Source organism: Equus przewalskii, chromosome 25 (assembly GCF_037783145.1).
Source record: "Equus przewalskii isolate Varuska chromosome 25, EquPr2, whole genome shotgun sequence".
Taxonomy (NCBI): domain Eukaryota; kingdom Metazoa; phylum Chordata; class Mammalia; order Perissodactyla; family Equidae; genus Equus; species Equus przewalskii.
In genome coordinates, this window is record NC_091855.1 from 3,050,816 (window position 1) to 3,069,763 (window position 18,948).

Sequence of the window (18,948 nt, forward strand, 5' to 3'; positions counted from 1 at the left end):
TTTTTGGTGAAGCAGAATTTGTAAGGTGAGATGATCACTGACTACAAGTTGTAAGCCGGATCCCTTGCTACTGCAGTGGAATACTCTCACATAATGAGCAACATGAAAAGCGGCCCTGTTAAGGGAAACACTAAAAAGAATCTTCTGTATTAACATTGTGCAGTATCTGGTACAGTTAGCTTTATTTTCTTAACTATGAAGATAGTGGAGTTCCACAGTTTTCTCATCTGTGAAATGAGGGCAGTATTTATATCAGTGTCCTCGGTGAGTTTTGAGTGAGAAAGTACCTAGCACAATACCAAGTATGGAAGACACCCTTGAACGTTGGTTGCCTTTACTATAAGCATGGCCATAATTAATTGTGAGACTCTTCCATCTTTGGTAGAAAGTTTTAGGTACAAGGTGCGTGGCCAGGGAAGCCATACCCAGTCTAAAGGGCTAGGCTGTGTCAAGAACAGGTCTGTTAGAGTGAACCAGGGTGTACAATCTGCACCATTTGGTCAGGATGGGTTACAGAATAGGTGGTTAGAACAGGTGAGTCATACCACATGTGCCCACAGTCCCCTATTTCTTGTTGTCGTCTCTCCCTCCCTGTCCCCCACTCATCCGCCTCCAGTCGCCCTCGGGCAGATGGTAGAGTTCAGAAGATAGGCATTAGATCAGTTGTAGAACTGTGATTGGGTTACTAGGAAGACAGAGCAGAGGGAGCTGTGGAGAGCTGGGGACCAAGCGAGCAGACTGGCCAACAGATGCAGATGTAGCTCCAGCAGCCAGGAAGGGGAAGCTGGAGGCAAAGTCACATGCAGGGAATCTGATGAGAACAGAAGTAAAGGAGCAATTTCTGGCTCCTCAAATGACAGCTTCTTTCAGGAGGCCTCAAAACAATTTGCTGGTAAGAGTATTCCAACTGAGCCTCAAGGTCTGAACAGCAGGGCATCAAATGGAGAAGACTTGTGGAACTTATTTCTGCTATCAGCTAGAATCAGACATTTGGATCTGGGATAATGACCATCTATGGGTTTGCTTCCGCTTGGTTGTGTGGGAAGTTTGCATAATATTAGGCTAGTTAATAGGTTAGACATTCAGATGCCCTCGCTCGCATCACCTGATTCTGTGATGCTTGTTTGGGGGAGAGTATAGGGATAGAGGAGTCTTCTCGAGGAACTCCATTTATAAAGCAGTTTTCTCACAGCTGCCAGTGGATCTGAAGACTCTGGCTAGAATGGGCTTCATAATTAGAACGTAATGCTAAGTGGTTACTTATTAGATATGGGAAACAAATTGTATGGTGTTTCATAGGTTGAGAGGAGAATTGATGAAGCCTAAGAACTTGTTTTTCCTTCTTTGGGAAGGTTCTTTCTAGCGTTTGGGCAAATACGTTAAAGTCTAAGGGACTTGCCTGGGATTTGATCTAGATCCTTTTCCTTTTTCTGGTGAATAATGGAAGCAGTAAAAAGGCTAAGAGTTGTCAGAGCTTGGGATGAGATTCTGAGGCAAGTAAATCTTGCCACCAGTGTTTGCTCCTAATGTTCCTTAATTTAAGCAAAAAAAGTTTCATGCTCCTGTTCTGGAATGAACTCTGAAAACAACTATGTTGAGTGTATTGGAGCAGAGTGGGGTTTAAGAAATAGTCAGGGACATTGTGCATTCATGGCCTGGAGCGGAAGGTGTGCACAGTGGCCTGGGTTATTCTGATACAGTAGAATATCAGTCTTTTGGATGTGACAGAGGAGAACACAGAAACAAAACAGTTCTCAGTTCCTCAAATTTCACCAATTTGTTTGGAGATCCAGTTGTGATAGTAAATATATTTATAAGTGAATTGAACTAGCAGGTTTTTGCTTGGTTGCTGTTGCAGCTCTTACAGTTCCTTCCCTGCTGGGAATCCAGGTGGACTCTGGAGAAAGGTTCTTGGTATGTCACCTGGCTTGGCGATCTGCTGAAAAACACTTGAGGTGTATTTCATATACCGCCATCAACTTGCAACCCTTACTGTACAGGGTCTGATGCTGTGTTGGTGTTAAATAAACTTTCTCGTTTTGCATGTAGGTTTTGAAGTTTAAAAGCATGCTCTCAGTCCTTTGTCAAAGCTCTATGAAGTTGAACAGTGTTGGTGGAATGACTTCCCTACCGTTGGAGAGGTTCAGGCTGTGTGACCTGTTAGGGGATAGGTTATAAAAGGACTCAAATATCGTATTGGAAAAACGTAACCTTTGAATTACATACACATTTTATTCACTCATAAAATGTAAAAATTAAAGATTTCCCCAAATCTAGAAAAGAAAACTGTAAAAAAGCTTTTAAATTTCTTCTTTCCTTACTCCTCACCCACATTATTAGGCTTTCATAGCCCTAATCAATATCTATGTTTCCCTCCTGTTTGGAAATACAGTTGCTTCATACTTACCAGAGAGTTCTTTTAAAAAGGGGAGTACAAACTTTCTCTGTTTCCCACCATCCAGATACCTCTATGACTGTACCATAAACACAAATAAAGCTTATTTCCACTGATTCCGTTTCACATAACAACTTAAGTCCCTCTCCACTTACCAGGCGGCCAGTTTTGTTGAAAAGGATGGTGTTTTAGTGTGTTTATAGACTAGTGGTGTTTGCGTGTACACGTTATTTTTGAAATATATAACTTCTAATTCATTTGTAACAGAAATATACTGCCAGTTTGTTCAGCTAAAGCAAACAAACAAAAACCAGTTAAAAACAACCCTCACCTTTCATTCCAAATGCAATTTTTGGTAGCTTTTATTCTTTTGTTTTCTGACATATTCCAGGCTGTTTGTGAGCTATCCTATTGTGCTAAAGTTAAAAGAAACTGGCCATCTTGGGTAAAAGTGACAGAATTTTATAGCCTTAAATGAACTTACAGGCTCAACCATTTGCCCGTCTCTTCTCATCTTTTCAAGAAAAAGTAGATTTGCTACCATCACTAGGCAAGGAGCACAAACAAGGCATTCTACTTTGGAAGATAGTGGCTGTTTTAAATCTTCGTCATTCTCTTTTGAAAATACTCAAAATACAAAAAGGAGAGATGCCAGGGTGCTTTGATATCACTGAGTTGAATGTCTCATTTGCAAAACACTTTTAAGTGCCATCGTATTGTGTAATGGGTTTCTCCTATTAGCTTGTTTGAGTATATTTTTTGTCTTTTTGGCTCACCAGTGTCTCTGAATAGTTCTGTCAACAATAGACCACTCAGGGGCTGGCCCACTTGCGCAGCGGTTAAGTGTGCACGTTCTGCTTCGGTGGCCCAGGGTTCGCCGGTTCGCATCCTGGGTGTGGACATGGCACCGCTTGGCACGCCATGCTGTGGTTGGCGTTCCACGTATAAAGTGGAGGAAGATGGGCACGGATGTTAGCTCAGGGCCAATCTTCCTCAAAAACAAACAAACAGTAGACCACTCAGTGATTTGTGTTGTCTCTGATCCACCGACCACATTTCAAATAGAAATCCATGATTACACTGATGTGTCTGTTTAACAAGTTTTACTTTTAGCTCTATAGGTCAACTGTAAGGATCTATATCAAAGGATATTTGGAAAAAGTGGGAAGATGCATTTGAACCTAAGTTTTATAAGTTTACCTTAGAGGGACTTAGGAACAATGTTTTTTGTTTTCATTTGTTTTTTTGTTGTTGTTAATGAAATAGCCTAAAGAAGTGTTGATTCTGATCAGAAATGTCAGAAAAGACCTCAGAAGAACTGAAAGTTGAAGTGTGTATAAAGATAGCTCCCATTTCTTGAGTGCTTACAGCATTTTTGCTTAACACTTTACATGCGTGTGTTAAGGACAATTATTACACCTATGAATGAGGTGTTACTCTTTTTTTTAAGCTCCCCAGGAGCTAATATGGTACTAAGGTTGAGAATAATTGCTTTGGGAAGATTCACAGATTTCTGGCTTGGGTCTCTGGATGGATGGTTGTGCTTTTTGAAGAGAAAATATGGGAAGAAAGAGGTTTAGTGTGTAAACGTCTGTTTGGGTTGGCGGTTGGAAATAGGACCTGAGGCCCAGTGGCAAAGTTGGTCCTACAGATGAGGTGTGGGAGAATTATTGGCAGCTGGATGGTACTCAAAGTAACGGGATTCGGTGAAACTGCCATGAGAGCTTGCATGATGAAGAGAAGACCCAGAATCCTGGGGAAGCTTGAAGTGTTTTGAGTGAGTGGAGAGGAAATAAGGTGACGGAGATCTGAGCGTTCAAAGGGAAGCAGCAGCAGCAAGGGAGTGAGTGGCATTTCAGAAGCCACGGGAGAAGATAGGTCACAGGGCACAGCTGTGCCTGGCATGTTAGGCGCTCAGTAAACACATGTTGCCAGTAGAATTTAGTGAGTTTCAGTGAGTCACAGGTTTCCACTAGATTATCAGGAGGTTGCTGGTGACCTTGGTAAAAATAATTTAATTGGGGTTGTATTTCTCCTGTCTTACTCCGGGCTCCTCTTGGTCTCTTTTGTAAGTTCCTATCCTCTACTTTAACTGTTAGAGTTCTGTAGGGCTTCCTCTGGGCCTCTGGTTCTCCAGGTGTGGTTCCCCAGACCGGCAACAACCACATCACTGGGAACTTGTTAGAGGTGAACATCCTCAGGTCCCAGACCTAGCGAATCATAAACTCCGGGCATGGGGCCTGGCCGGCTGTGTGTTAGCACGCCCTCCAGGCGCTGGTGATGCCTGCTGGAATTTGAGAACCAGTGCTTTAAGGCCTTTTCTCTGTCCACGCCTTCTCCTTAGGTGTTTAGTCTGTTATCATGGCTTGAGTTTACCATGCTAGGTGCCCAGACTTCCAAATTTACCTCTTTGGTCCAGTTCTTCTCAGGACCAATCTACAGATCCAACTGCCTGTTATTCATTTTCACTTTGATGTCTTATAGTTCCTCCAGGTCAACTTGTCCAAATTTTTGGACTCAAAATTTTTCTCCCAGCCCTCTTTTCCCGGCCTCAGTAAAAGGCGCTGTCATTCATGTAGATGTTCACACTAGAAACCTAAGCTTGATGCACTTTTTTACACAAATGAAAGATTAGCCCTGAGTTAATATCTGCTGCCAATCCTCCTCTTTTAGCTGAGGAAGACTGGCCCTGAGCTAACATCCGTGCCCATCTTCTTCCACTTTGTATGTGGGACGCCTGCCACAGCATGGCTTGCCAAGAGGTGCCATGTCCACACCCTGGATCTGAACCCTCGAACCCCGGGCCACCGAAGCAGAACATGCGCATTTAACTGCCATGCCACCAGCTGGCCCACAAATAGAAGTTCTAAGCACATTCCACTATACTGGTTCAGGATATCTATATTTATATGTCTACAGATGTAGACATATACATACGACTGAAATAGTGACAATTTAAAAATTATGATGAGTAAATGCTCCCCCTAGTTAAGGGTGAGATGGGAGGTGTTTTTCAGGAAGTCTTAATGCTCAGAACTGCTGAGTGATCAACCTGCAATGATAAGTGTGATTCCAGAGTTTAAAGGTTAAGTGTAAGTATTGTAAACATGGCTTCTAAACCCAAGTTAAGTACTTCGTCTGGGACTCAACTGAAGAAACTTGTGTGTAAATGCATAATGTGTCTGGTTACTGTGAGGGATTGAATATACACAACTCTGTCTGTGGTCATCGATAGGCAATTTCCAGGAAAGGGTGGGTGGTGAAGTGTCAGAGTGTGGGACTTGGGGGCCAGAATGCTTTGTCTCAGGTCATCATAGCATCACTGTGACCTTGAGCAAGTCACTTTCCTTCATTATGCCTCAGTTTCCTCAGTTTCCCATTGTGGGAGGTTGTTTTTTTCACTTTATTTTATTTTATTTTATTTTTTTGAGGAAGATTAGCCCTGAGCTAACTATTGCCAATCCTCCTCTTTTTCGCAGAGGAAGACTGGCCCTGAGCTAACATCCATGCCCATCTTCCTCTACTTTATACGTGGGGCGCCTACCACAGCATGGCATGCCAAGTGGCACCATGTCCACACCCAGGATCCAAACTGGCGAACTCCGGGCCGCTGAAGCAGAACGTGCGCACTTAACCACTGTGCCACCAGGCCAGCCCCTCACTTTCTTGATAGTTAAAATTTGTTTTTATTTTTGTGGAGTCTCTTTTTTCTTTTGTTCCTTGCACTTTTGGTGTCATATGTAACAAATTATTGCCTAGTCGAGGGTCATGAAGATTTATGCCTATGTTTCTTCTAACAGTTTTATAGTTTAGCTCTTACATGTTAGGTAAGTATTTTTGTGTCTTCGCAGTTAGAATTTCGGTACTATGGGAGGGCTGGGATACTGTTTGTCTTACTCATTATTTGTCCTTGGTCCTCGGCTAGGAAAATTCCAAGTGTTCAATAATGATTGTTAGTGATTTTGGAATTACAGACTTTAAGGAGCTATTATCAAAATGAATTAAAACGCCTAACTTGAAACACTTTTTCTAGTTTTTTTAAAGCTAGGCGTTGAAATAATATATTTTGCTAGTGTTGCCAGGAGATGAAGCAATACTGCAGATTAGGTTTAGGAGACTTTAAATGAGTGTGTTTGTTATGAATGCCTCCCTTGGTTCTCAAACCTTGTCTGTGTAGCTTTACAAAATTGAGTTGTGTAGCTGAGAGTTTAATGCCTTTACTTTTAGACTTGGAGAGTTTTGTTTGTTTTTACTCTGTTATTCATCGCCATTTCTTAAAGAGTAAACCAATGAGCAAGCCCCATGTTTCTAAACTTCCGCGTTTCCTTGTGATAAACAAAAATTTCATGCCACTTTCTGGGACTCTGATGCCCCCGCAGCAGTGCTGAAAGACAGAGCCTCTTCTCTGCTTATGTCCAGCAGCAAAGAGGGCTTGGTGGGCTCTCCTGCCATAGGTCGTGTCCCCTCCCGTAATGCTAGGTTTGGAGTCGGGGTGCCCTCTGAAATGAGGGCTTCGATGTCTGTTCGATTTAGCAGCCGTGACCTTTCAAGAATAATGTAGACTTATTATCATGAAACTGCACACTTAATCTCCTGAGGAGGGAGAATTGGCACTTTGATAGTGAGTGATTTCGTACCCGACGAGGAGTCAGTTTTTTGTTTTTGTTTTTTAGTGGATTCACGTTGTACAGCAATTTGAATATGAGAAGTGTCATAAACTAGTGCATTAACCAAATTAGGTACATTGCTAGACTAACTTCGTACAGAGTCCTAGAGGAAAATTTTTAGGATTAGGCTAAATCATGGAGGGAAATACCACCTCATCTAACTTTGTTTTTTTAATATGGTTTTAAGAAGGCCTCAGGAATGGATCTTTATAGAGAAAGTCTATGTATTAAAACAAATTTAGGATTTTACATCAGAAAACGAATCAAGCAGTCTGATACCTTGTAAGGATACGCAAGGGAAAGACTAGTATTTAGATTTATTGGTTAAGTTACAGTGACATGTCTGCTGCTAAAGTGACGAAATTGTTTAATGTGAGTTAGTATATGTCAGTTCTAATGACCTTGGCTCTAAGTTTATGCTTGTGGCTTTAGCTTTCACTATGGTAACCTCATTCTATCATTAAAAATTTAAAAAATCCGCCGGCTTTGAGTGCTGGGCATTTTACGTTGGGAATAGCAAATTATCTCTAATACTTGAAACACCAGCCCCTATCTCATTAACACCATCAGTGTCATTCTCATCCATGAAAATACCTTTCAGAATATATAAATTTGGGTACTAATTAAACATAATCTTAAGTCATTTTTTGGGAGGTGGAATCTTTCAGTTAATTCTTCTGTATTTCACTCTCCCCATACGTACTCACAGCTTTATTTTATTGTGAACTTGAATAATTTTGTTTTCGTATGATTTTTCTTTGATTCATAGCAGTCAGTTAATTGCAAAACAAAGGCAAGAAAACAAAATACCTAAACTGCAGCTTCTGCAGAAGTCAAGAGAACAGCAGAGTTCCTGCACTTCAGAGCAGTGCGGGCCGGGGTTTGACTGAATGACTGACTGGTCTTCTGTCTTCAGTTCAGCTTGTTTTTTTTCAAGATTTTATTTTTCCTTTTTCTCCTCAAAGCCCCCCGGTACATAGTTGCATGTTTTAGTTGCTGGGCCTTCTAGTTGTGGCAGGTGGGACACCGCCTCAGCATGGCTTGATGAGTGGTGCCATGTCCGTGCCCAAGATTCGAACCAGCGAAACCCTGGGCTGCCGAAGTGGAGCGCGTGCATTTAACCACTCGGCTGTGGGGCTGGCCCCTCGGTTCAGCTTTAAGTAAGTTCCAAGTACGTAAAAAACAGAGTGAATTTTCCCATTTATATTTACTCATTTTGTTTAAAAAATAATTTATCACTTATAATAATATATAATTTAGAAAAGCTTTGCAGCATTGCACGTTTTTCTTTATTATGCATGACCTATCCCCCTCTGCCCGTGAAAAGGCTTACATAGTCCATCTTTAGAGGTGAAGAAGGAAATAGAAGCCAGTGTACAGCCCTTTGCTTTGTGCATTTGTTTGGGAGTGCCATTTTGAGACGTGAGATGTACCCGTTTTACTTTTTTGCAGTGCTTTGGGCAAGTGCTAAACTTCTTGTCTCATTCTCACCTAATTTGCTGGATAAATTTAAAAGTATCGCCTCAGTCTTAATGATGATAAATGATTTTGCCTGAAGTCACTGTCAATTGCAAATAATTTAGGTGGCCAACCCATTTTTATTGTAATTATCTTTCAAGGTTTGGAGCTCTGTGGGAGACAGGTTGGTTTTTCAAAATATTTCTTTAAAAAGATTTTATTAAAAATAGGGGTTTTAGGGGCTGGCCCCGTGGCTGAGTGGTTAAGTCTGTGCGCTCTGCTGCAGGCGGCCCAGTGTTTCGTTGGTTCGAATCCTGGGCACGGACATGGCACTGCTCATCAAACCACGCTGAGGCAGCGTCCCACATGCCACAACTAGAAGGACCCACAACGAAGAATATACAACTATGTACTGGGGGGCTTTGGGGAGAAAAAGGAAAAAATAAAATCTTTAAGAAAAAAAAAAAGAGAAGGATGAAAGGGATTAATGGAGCAAATGTGACAAAATCTTAAAAAAAAAAAATAGGGGTTTTACCTACTTTGTTTTTGTGCTTTTTGTTGGAAGTTATCGTAAGCGGTTCATATTCTTAGAGCGAACTTGGGCAGCAGATGCCGAACCTACTGGGGAGCTGCCCAATACGAGCTTAAACCTCTTGGGGTGCTTTTAAAAACAGCCTGAGCAGACACTCCCCTTTCAACGCCTCTTTCAGTTTAGTTTGAGCAATAGATTTCTCTCAAATAGCAATTGAGTAACCTAAAATATGATTTCTAATCAAAGCATTAGAATTGCATCTGAAAAAAAGTTTCAAAAATATGAGCCTTAAAAGTAAGCTATTAAAATTGTTTTATGGAAATTTTCACTGAATCTGTTAAATAGTGCGATTTCTCCGAAGACCTGAATTTTATTCCCCATTTTTTTCTCCGTCTCACTGCTAGGTACTGTGTATATAAGGCTGTCTTGATGTGATTATAAAGTCATATCATCATTAAAGTTATTTTTCATCCCTTTCCTTTTTTTGCCTTGAAGCCAGTTAACAAAGCATTAGCTAATGTAATTAATTTAGACTGAAGACATTGAATAAAATATTGACATGCCGCAATGACAGATAAAGTGCCGCATTTTAAACCTGTGTGGTCTAGTAGTAGAGTAGCTCAGTGTTCTATCAAGTAAACTTGACGTGCCAGCTGGAAGGCCTACGTAAATATGTGTGCACATGTATGATCCACGGCCCTCCTCTTTTCCCAGTCAGCTATTTAAAAAACACTTTACCCTGTGCTTGAAAGTAAGCCATGAAGTTGTTACGTGATCACCAAACTTCCAAAAACAATTGCTTAATGTTTTGGACTTCATTATGATTAGGAAAACAGAGTCAGGAAAACCTTGTGGGGAGTAGCTTGTTTCCTGAGGATCAGCAGTAGAAGACGCACAACAAACCACGCGTGAGGCTCTGTGTTGCTACGTGTTGCCTTCATTCAATTTCCACTTCTAGTAAAGGTCTGTGAAACACTGGGTTTTCTCTAGAGTTGCAGTGCCTATATTTAAAGGTTTCTGCTATAGTTGTTTCTACATGGCATCCTTTTGAAAATTATATGATGTCAGATCTAGTATGCAGTGCATGTATTTTAGGTTTATAGATTATACAAGGAAATAATAAGCATCTTTGTGCTTAAAAACAGGCCATACCTAGGTCTTAGTAAATGGAACCTTCCTTGACTAGTGCTTTTCAAATAGTAAGAATTTGTATTGTGTGAAGGAGGAAGAGAATTTAGCATCTGCACGAGGATCATTTTTTCCTATACCCTGTTGGCTACTGCCAGGATTGTTTAAGATGGTATCCACCCATTTCATTTGGCTGCAGTCCTTGCGCTCATGAAAGTAACACTGATGATTCCGAATTGCTATGTGTATGTGCTTTGGCACAGCATGAAGGTGTCCTTAATAACATTGCCATTGTCTTTAAAACAGCTTGCAGTTATGACTACAAATAAATGGGTGTGACAGGAGGGCGTGGCAGATAATGATTCTGTTTTCCAGCCCTCGTGTTTAACAAACCTGCTTTGTACTGCGAGCCTTTTACGTTCCCTGGACCTGCTACTTATTTTGTGCATGTTGTTCCTAGTCAACCACAATGTTTGCATATTTGTCACGATAACTTTGACATGTCTTCAGTTGACTACTTTGAATTCTTTTCGTGGAGGCAAGCGAAACAAAATGTTTGGGAAGAAGTTGAGTGGTCTTGCCTCTTGGCATTTTTTTCACTTGTATGTTTGAATACTTACACACTTAGATTATTTTTTGGGACTCTTGTCCTCCAATGTTTGTTTACCTTTGTCTGGTTTAGAAATTTGGGGATGGCCTTTGGTTTTAATCCCTTTCCTTTTTAAGTGCAAGTCATACTATCTTTACTGTGTAATTTCTTTTTAAATAAGGAGTGTTTATGGAAAAGAATTGCTGGCTGTTTGAATGGTTCTGTTTTAGATTGGTGAGCACTTCTGTACTGACCCCGAAGGAAGGATATTATTTGTGCCATATTCTATTCTATTTTATTTATTTATTCATTTATTTGGGGGGAGGGTTAGGTTTTTTTTGAGGAAGATTAGCCCTGAGCTCACATCTGCTGCAAATCCTCCTCTTTTTGCTGAGGGAGACTGGCCCTTAGCTAACATCCATGCCCATCTTCCTCTACTTTATATGTGGGACGCCTGCCACAGCATGGCTTGCCAAGCGGTGCCATGTCTGCACCCAGGATCTGAACTGGCGAACCCTGGGCTGCCGAAGCGGAACGTGCAGACTTAACCGCTGCACCACTGGGCTGGCCCCTTAAAAATATTTTTGATAAGTGTATTTTCATGTAATTGGTTTTCTTTGTGTGTGTGTATTTTTGCTTTAAAAAATATTCTGAGGGGCTGGCCCTGTGGCCGAGTGGTTAAGTTCTCACGCTCCGCTTCGGTGGCCCAGGGTTTCACTGGTTTGGATCCTGGGCGCAGATGTGGCACCGCTCATCAGGCCATGCTGGGGCGTGTCCCACATAGCAAAGCCAGAAGGACCTGCAACTAGAATATACAACTATGTACTTGGAGGGGCACTGGGGAGAAGAAGAAAAAAAAGAAGATTGACAACAGATGTTAGCTCAGGTGCCAATCTTTAAGAAAAGTAAGGGAAAAAAATATTCTGAGAACGGATGTATACTTTTCATTCTGCCAAAGGAATTTATGACACAGAAAGGTTAAATACCCCTGAGCTGCATGTTCTCCTACAAAATGACCCAGGTTGATTCTGGTTGACATGAAAGGACTTTCCTGGACATTGCTTTTTGGGTGAGCTGTGTGTGGATGGGGGAGTCATCTCTGTATTGCTGTCTTCAGGTTTCCAGAATGACTATGTGACTTTCTGCTCACACTGAGAAAGCTAGATAGAAGCAAAATGGTGATGACAGAAATAAATTTATGATCCTCTCTATTGTGGGTATCCTTTTTGCAAGAATTAAGTTTCTAAGTGGTTGTTCCATTTGAGGGATGTAGGAAGGACCTCTCGTTTGAGGTTATCTGCTGATGCTTTTCCAAGCAGGAGGCCTAGCTTGCCAAGAACAAAAGTTACCCAACACATGTCCTGCATAAAATATTTCTGAAACAGAAGATCAGTTGGAAGGCTTTATTACCTTAAAAACTTAGGGCACTTGCTGCTTAGTTTGTGTGTGTGTGTGTTTTGGTGGTTTTTTTGCCTTTTTTTTTTTTTTTGCTTACTTGGCTCTTAGTAGTTGATTTATTAATTGGTTATGAGAAGGAAATAGTAAATTCTTCATATTAGTAAGAATTAGGAATACACACAAAACTCAATAGTTTAATTGAAGCACAAAGACTGCTGGAGTTCTGTTCTGCGGTGAGTCTGTCATTCCATTTGTAATGCATTTATCTTGAGATTGGGTTGGGTGGGATTTGCATTCCTGAAGTTATGATGAGTTTCCAGATCCTTATCAGTCAGTATTAGGAGGGACTGTTTTTAATAGTGATAATGAGGTAACCGTTGCCAGGAGGAGACTTAGTCATTGGCAGAATTGTCAGAACCCTGAAATAGTTTGGGAAAACTCAGGATGGAAAAAGCAGGCTGTTTCAAAAACAAAACAAAACAAAACAAAAAAACTCCAGCTGCTTTTTTGGGGAGGGTGAGATGGGCATGGCTGGAGGTGGCGGGATACCAGGTGAACTTCCCTGACGTCTGCACCCTGTGTAGAAGCCGGAAGAGATTAGTGTTATTTTCCTAAAGCACTCCAGTGTGAACATAAAGTTCTGAGTGTTGGTTAAGATTAAGTTGGCTAACAGCCACTAATCTGGAAGTGTGTTCTCTGTGTACATTGGCAAACTTTAATTTGATTGGAGAAAAAAAAGAAATTCTTTGGGTAGCAGCTTATTTTTGTTGCCAGTTTGAGAAGAACTTAAGTAGTATTTTATGCCAAGGGGACATTTACTGGGGGCAGGATGTGTGTGTGGGAGGAGCATTCCTGCTCCTCCGTGACCATTACCATGCCACGTTACCGTGCCGGGGTTTACTGATCAATAATGAAGACAAGATAACCTTTGCCATGATTAGACAGAAAGAGATGAGAAATGGAGACCACACCTTCAGGGATGTCTATCGCACCTCAATTTTAAGTGCAAAACAAATCTTTTTTAGATCAGGGTTTCTTCATTGGCTACCTGCCTGCCAGCCAATATAACAAGCTGTAACCTTGTTTAGTTTTCCTTAAATCCAGAAATGATCCTATACCAAATCCAAACAAGTCAAATCACTCTTAAGGGAATAAGTAAAAACACGTGTAGCTGCCTTGGCTGGCCTACAGCTGTCTGCAGACTGGCTCCGTTCTCTGTGCTAAGCAGATTCCTTCTGAACATCCTAAGATGGCCATCACTGTCATCAGCGCTCAATCTGGGGTGAACAGAGGATGTGACAGCATTTACTTATCTGAACTGTGTTTTGTAAACTGTGACCATAATAACTTTTCTAGGTAGGTGAGAGTCAACCTGACAGCTATATAAAGACAATAAAAACAAATACTATCCAATTGTGTTAAAATAGTATATTGCATATTGCAATTTATATATACTGAGAGCTTTTAATTTAGTGTCAGGAATAATAAAGGTATGAAAGAAATTGAATTTATTGCCCCCTTAAAGGCACATTCTAGAGTTTGTTGTGTTTATTATTTGAATTTCTCACAGGGCTAAATGAAAGTCTCTTTACAGTGTTTGAAAGAATGTCGGCTTGCGGAGGGAAACCCAGCGTGAGCTGTGGAGTCCTTTGGTGTAAACTGCCAAGGTCACTCCTGGAGGGGTACTCTTCCTGAGCTGGGCCAGATTGGGGATGATATGACGTAGCAGCATCCCTAAAAGATAGTTAGAGATACAGATGATTTTGAATATCCGACAATAGTAAGATGATTATTAAGTTTTTATTATACACGTAATACATTTTTGTTGTAGAAAAATTGGAAATACAACAAATGAAAGGAGAGCAATTTCTCGCTGAGAAGACTCGTAATCCAGATTCAGTAGCCCTTGAAGAAGTGTCTTGAAAAGCAGCACTTCTCCCACGTCTCTCTCCCTGGAGGCAGACTCTTTTATTCTGACAGTGTCTTCTTTTTGCATTTACCTCTGTGTTCTTGCGGGGGAGGAAAAATTTGTTTTCTTACTACCTTCCTAGGTTCTCCAGCTGGGGCCCTGTAAATTGGACTGACAAAAGACACAGTAACAAGAGAAAAGCATACAAATTTATTTAACGTAAATGTTATGTGACACGGGAGTCTCCCTAAGGAAAGGACCTGAAGAGTGGTTAAGACTGAGCATTTTTATACTAGATTTGATGAAGAGTAGAAAGTCATGGAAAAGGTGACAGGAGAAAGGAGTATGAGCTACGGGGAGTGAACTGGGGACAGCAAGGCCACTTCCTTGGCTCTGTCTCGGCGCCCCTCTGTCTGCAGAGATAAGGATGCTCCTTTCCTCCTGTCACATGAGGCTCTGGGACCTGCTTCGGAGGAGAAGGGGCGTCAGAGAGTCCTTCTGCACCTGCCCCTTCAAAGGATTCTTCAGCTTAAAATAGTCAGTCTGCCAAGGTGCCATCTTTTGCGGGAGCAAGCTCTGAACCCTCTCCTTCTTAACAACATTCTTGTACTCTGATTTCTTGATTTCTCGGCTTCAGGCATTACCTCTTGATTTCCTGTTACAGCAGACGAGGGTGTAGTTCTTTTTCCACATCCCCGGGTACCCTTTTTGTTCTCACAGCCCAGTATAGGTGTTTATAGACGTGGATAACTTTGCTTAGATCAGTATTCACTGTTTACACAGTTAAGACTGAACATGTTTGGGGCCGGCCCAGTGGCGCAGCAGTTAAGTTCGCATGTTCCGCTTCGGTGGCCCGGGGTTCGCCGGTTCGGATCACGGGTGCGGACATGGCACCACTGGGCACGCCATGCTGTGGCAGGTATCCCACATATAAAGTAGAGGAAGATGGGCATGGACGTTAGCTAAGGGCCAGTCTTCCTCAGCAAAAAGAGGAGGATTGGCAGCAGATGTTAGCTCAGGGCTGATCTTCCTCAATAAATAAATAAATAAATAAATAAATAATAAAAATTTAAAAAAAAAGACTGAACATGCTATTCACAGGTAAGCCATGTAGTAATCTGTGAACACTTCTACTTTTCTGTACAACTTTTGGTTTTCCCTGAGATTTATATTTTTCATTGTTTACTTTTATATTAACTTCTCCCTAATATAGTCCAAATTGCAACTTGTCCAAATTTCCTTTGAGGAAATTCTGATAGTTCAGGTATTCTGTTAGCCTCCCCTAGTCCTGAAGATGCGCTCCCATCTGGACTGGCACCCACTGTTTTTATGCACAGCTCTTATGCTGGGACTTCCCTTCCCCAGCATCTTGGGGATACTCTTTGCTTCTTTATGTTGGATTTCTCGTTTTCCAGATCCCATTCCTTCCTGTTTCTTGGTTTGCACTCTTACTTTGGCAGAACGTATTCTCCAGTAGCTGCCTGAGAAAGGTTCATGGGAGTTAAACTTTGAGACCTTGAAAGGCTGAGAATGTCTCCTTCTGTCCTTACTCTTAATTGATTGATTGGCTGGCGTAGAGTTCTAGTTTGAAAATTCTCCTTTGAAATTTTAAAGGCAGGGCTTCATTGTTTTTTAGTTTCCTCCATTGCTCTTGAAGCCCAAGGCCCTTCGGATCCTGATTATTTGTGTGATAGTTCTTTTCTTCGTTTCTCAGTGTCTGAAATTGCACGGTCATGTGCCGCACTGTGTTTGGCTCTATCCTTTGTGCTGACACTTGATGAACACTTGCAGTCTGGGAACTATTTTGTTGACGACTGTCTCCTCTTGTTTTTGCCCCCTTAGCTTTATCTTGAACTCTTCTTATTCAGATATTGGACTTCCTGGATTGATCTTCCTGTGGTTCTTATGCTATTCTATTGAGTTTTTCATTTCAGTTAATTACATTTATAATTGCTGAGAAAGCATGTTCGAGCTTACTCTCACTTTCTGACTCTCGTTTTAGTCTTTTTTTTTTAAGCATACTGCTCTTGTTTAATGTTTGTAATATTTTCTCTTATGTTTCTGAAAATATTAATGGTGTCTTTTCCCCCCGAGTTTTCTTTTGCCCGCGTAGTCTCTATCAGGACTAACTGCATCATTTGCAGAGTGGAAATGTGGGCCCCCTTGTTCAAGGTTTATTAAAGAATTCCAAGACAGCAGAGCATCAAACCTAACATGGACCTCTTCTAAGTCAGGGTGCTGTGCGACCGCCCAGGCCACACACCTGTGAAGTGGACCCTAGTTTCTCTTTCTTCCAACTTGTTGTTTCCCTCTCTGTCTTTCATCCTGGAGATATCCAACAGTTCTTGCCTGTTTGTTAATATTTAACAGTGGGATCCTGCAAAGCTCATTGGAAGCTCCGAATATAAAGTAGGACTTTGCAGCTGTGAGCTTCATTGTCGGCTGGTCTGGCTGGGCAAATTCAGTTTGAGAATTTGTCAGTATCTTTATAGTTTTGCTCCTAGACTAATCGCTGGTCAGATTCCGCAGAGAAGTCTCTTCTAATCTTGCCCTGGAAGTGAAGGCCTGACAGTCAGCCTTTGGGGAAAGGTATTGATAGAGGGGGCTGGGGTCAGTGGCTTGTACTGGCACGTCGGAGTCAGTTGTTAAATTTTCAGGTACTTTGTGAGCCAGTTGCTAAATACAACAATTATTAAAGATTATACAGACTTATAATTAAATTTTGTGTTAAAAATCAATTATGGGCTGGCCCCATGGCCGAGTGGTTAAGTTTGTGTGCTCTGCTTCAGTGGCACGGGGTTCACGGGTTTGGATCCTGGGCGCAGACCTACACATCACTCATCAAGCCATGCTGTGGAAGCATCACACATAGAAGAAATAGAATGACCTACAACTATATACTGGGGCTTTAGGGAGAAAAAAAGAAAGAGGAAGATTGGCAACAGATGTTAGCTCAGGGCCAATCTTCCTCACCAAAAAAGCATACCTTTAAAAAAAAAAAAAAAGAAAAGCAAGCTAGCAAAAACAAGAAAATTTAGAATACCTACTGTCCAAAAAAAAAAAGAGAAATCAAATTACCAAATACTAAAAACTCACCACTTCCTAATTATTTTATTACATTTTGATATTAGAGATGCTTTTGAAATTATTTACATCTACCTATATGGTAGATATACTATGTAATACTAGCATACTGTGCATCTCTTCTGAACTCTGTGTTGTGACATTGATACTGAACCTCTTAATCTCAAGTTCATATGCCTGATGCACTGGAAGCCAAACACAGAGACATCAGTGCTCAGACACGGAGAAAGATTTATTCAAATTGGCCAAAATGCAAGGCGGGAGCCTGGGTTCGCTTAAATCCACCTCCCCCAAAGCAAGGGGGTTTCTGGAGCTAAGGCGCTTGGCAGGAGGAGCTTCGGGGAAACGAGGGGTCACTCCTGATAAGCCCCTGAGCACTCTGACTTCTGGGCTTCAAGGGCTGCTGAGAGCCAGCCAGCCAGTGATGGCAGCCTCCCCAAAGGCGTACTCTTTCTTCTGTAAAACAAGCTCACAAATCCTCGGGACCCCTGAGTCACCCCTCAAGTTGCACAGGAAAAACAGCAAGTTGGTATAATGTCCACAGTACCCCTCAGGTACCCTGCTTCAACATCATTGGGGAGCTTGAAGCAGCTAAGAGTATCTACGCCACAAGAATCGGCAAATATTACAAATAACTACCCTTGTCCCTCCCCGCCCCAGGTAGTTGTTAATCATTTATTTACCAACGCACTGTGGACCGGGACGTAGGACATATGTTAACTTAAACTGCCTCCACCTCGCCCATTGATCCCCTGCTCCATGTAGCCCTCTGCTTGAACCCTCCTTGCATTACCCCCAGCCTTGGCAAGGGCGAGGGAAGGGCATTTGTTTGCCTGTCTGAAGACCGAGAGAGGGGATCTGGGAATTGCGTTTCAGGAAGGTTTCCTGTTAATCCTTCCCGTTTTATCCCTGCTGAGCCTTTTGGGGGAGTGTTCCCTGCTGCTTACCTTAGGACTCAGTTTTCTTGGGTCTTTGACTACTTTACCTCTTATCCATTATTTTCCAGCTTTCAAAAATGCGTGGCTGTACTCTCCAGTTTTCTTTGTCCCTGTGAGTTTACATCTTGAAGAAATGCCTTGGTGTTTGGGGAAGGGCCGCAAATAGCTGTGCGTTTGGCCCACCCTCCTTACCCGGAAGTCTGGGATATCGCTCCTGAAAGAGTATAACCTCAGCCGTTTGAAGAGGGCCTAAACAGGCTTAGCCAATCCCTGTTGGTTTGCAAGTCACATTTAAATGCAGTTAGGAGAAAGTTCTGTTGATTCTAGAATATCTGCATTTCCATAAAGAAAGAAATGACCTTCTATGAGTAGGTTTGGACCAGATGACCTGTTAGTTTTTATGTGGATGTGTGGGGACGTAAGGAAAGACATAAAACCGTTTCAGGTCGTAGTTTGGTCTTGAGGAGAAGTGGAACTCTTCTCGATTCTGCAGCAATTCCAGTTGCCCCTCAGCGGCTGGTCAGGTGGCCTGGTCGCCTCGCCCACTCTGAAGCAGGCATTTGTTGCCCCCTCATCTAGTGAGTCTCCCAATCTTGGGATTTTACCTCCACTCTTACCCCCTTCTGCTCAAACTCATTGCTCCCCTCTCCTCATTAGATTGGATGTGATTGGGTTGGTTGGGCTCTCATTAGCCTTAATTCTGTACCGTGTTGATGGTTACCTTTTGGTTAAGGCCAGAGTAGAAAGGTCATAGGATACAAGGGTGGCAACTCAAGGAGAAGAGATTGCCTGTGATCTCTAAGAAGGGGGACTTGGACCTCAAACTGTTCCTCTATTGAGGAATGCATAT

At 41.9% G+C, this 18,948-nt stretch overlaps 1 protein-coding gene across 8 annotated transcripts in view; it reads left to right on the forward strand.

Moving 5' to 3' along the window:
* FBXO34 (F-box protein 34) overlaps positions 1-18,948 on the forward strand; it is a 75,607-nt gene that overhangs the window by 22,085 nt on the left and 34,574 nt on the right. Inside the window, exon 1 of one of the 8 annotated variants that reach the window (XM_070594000.1) lies at positions 5,875-6,222. The exons of 6 other annotated variants lie outside the window; for them this stretch is intronic. The gene's annotated coding sequence lies outside the window, so the exon portion shown is untranslated. Of the gene's footprint in view, positions 1-5,874; positions 6,223-9,869; positions 10,016-18,948 lie in introns of those variants that run through there. One more of the 8 variants, XM_070594002.1, reaches the window with a different exon arrangement.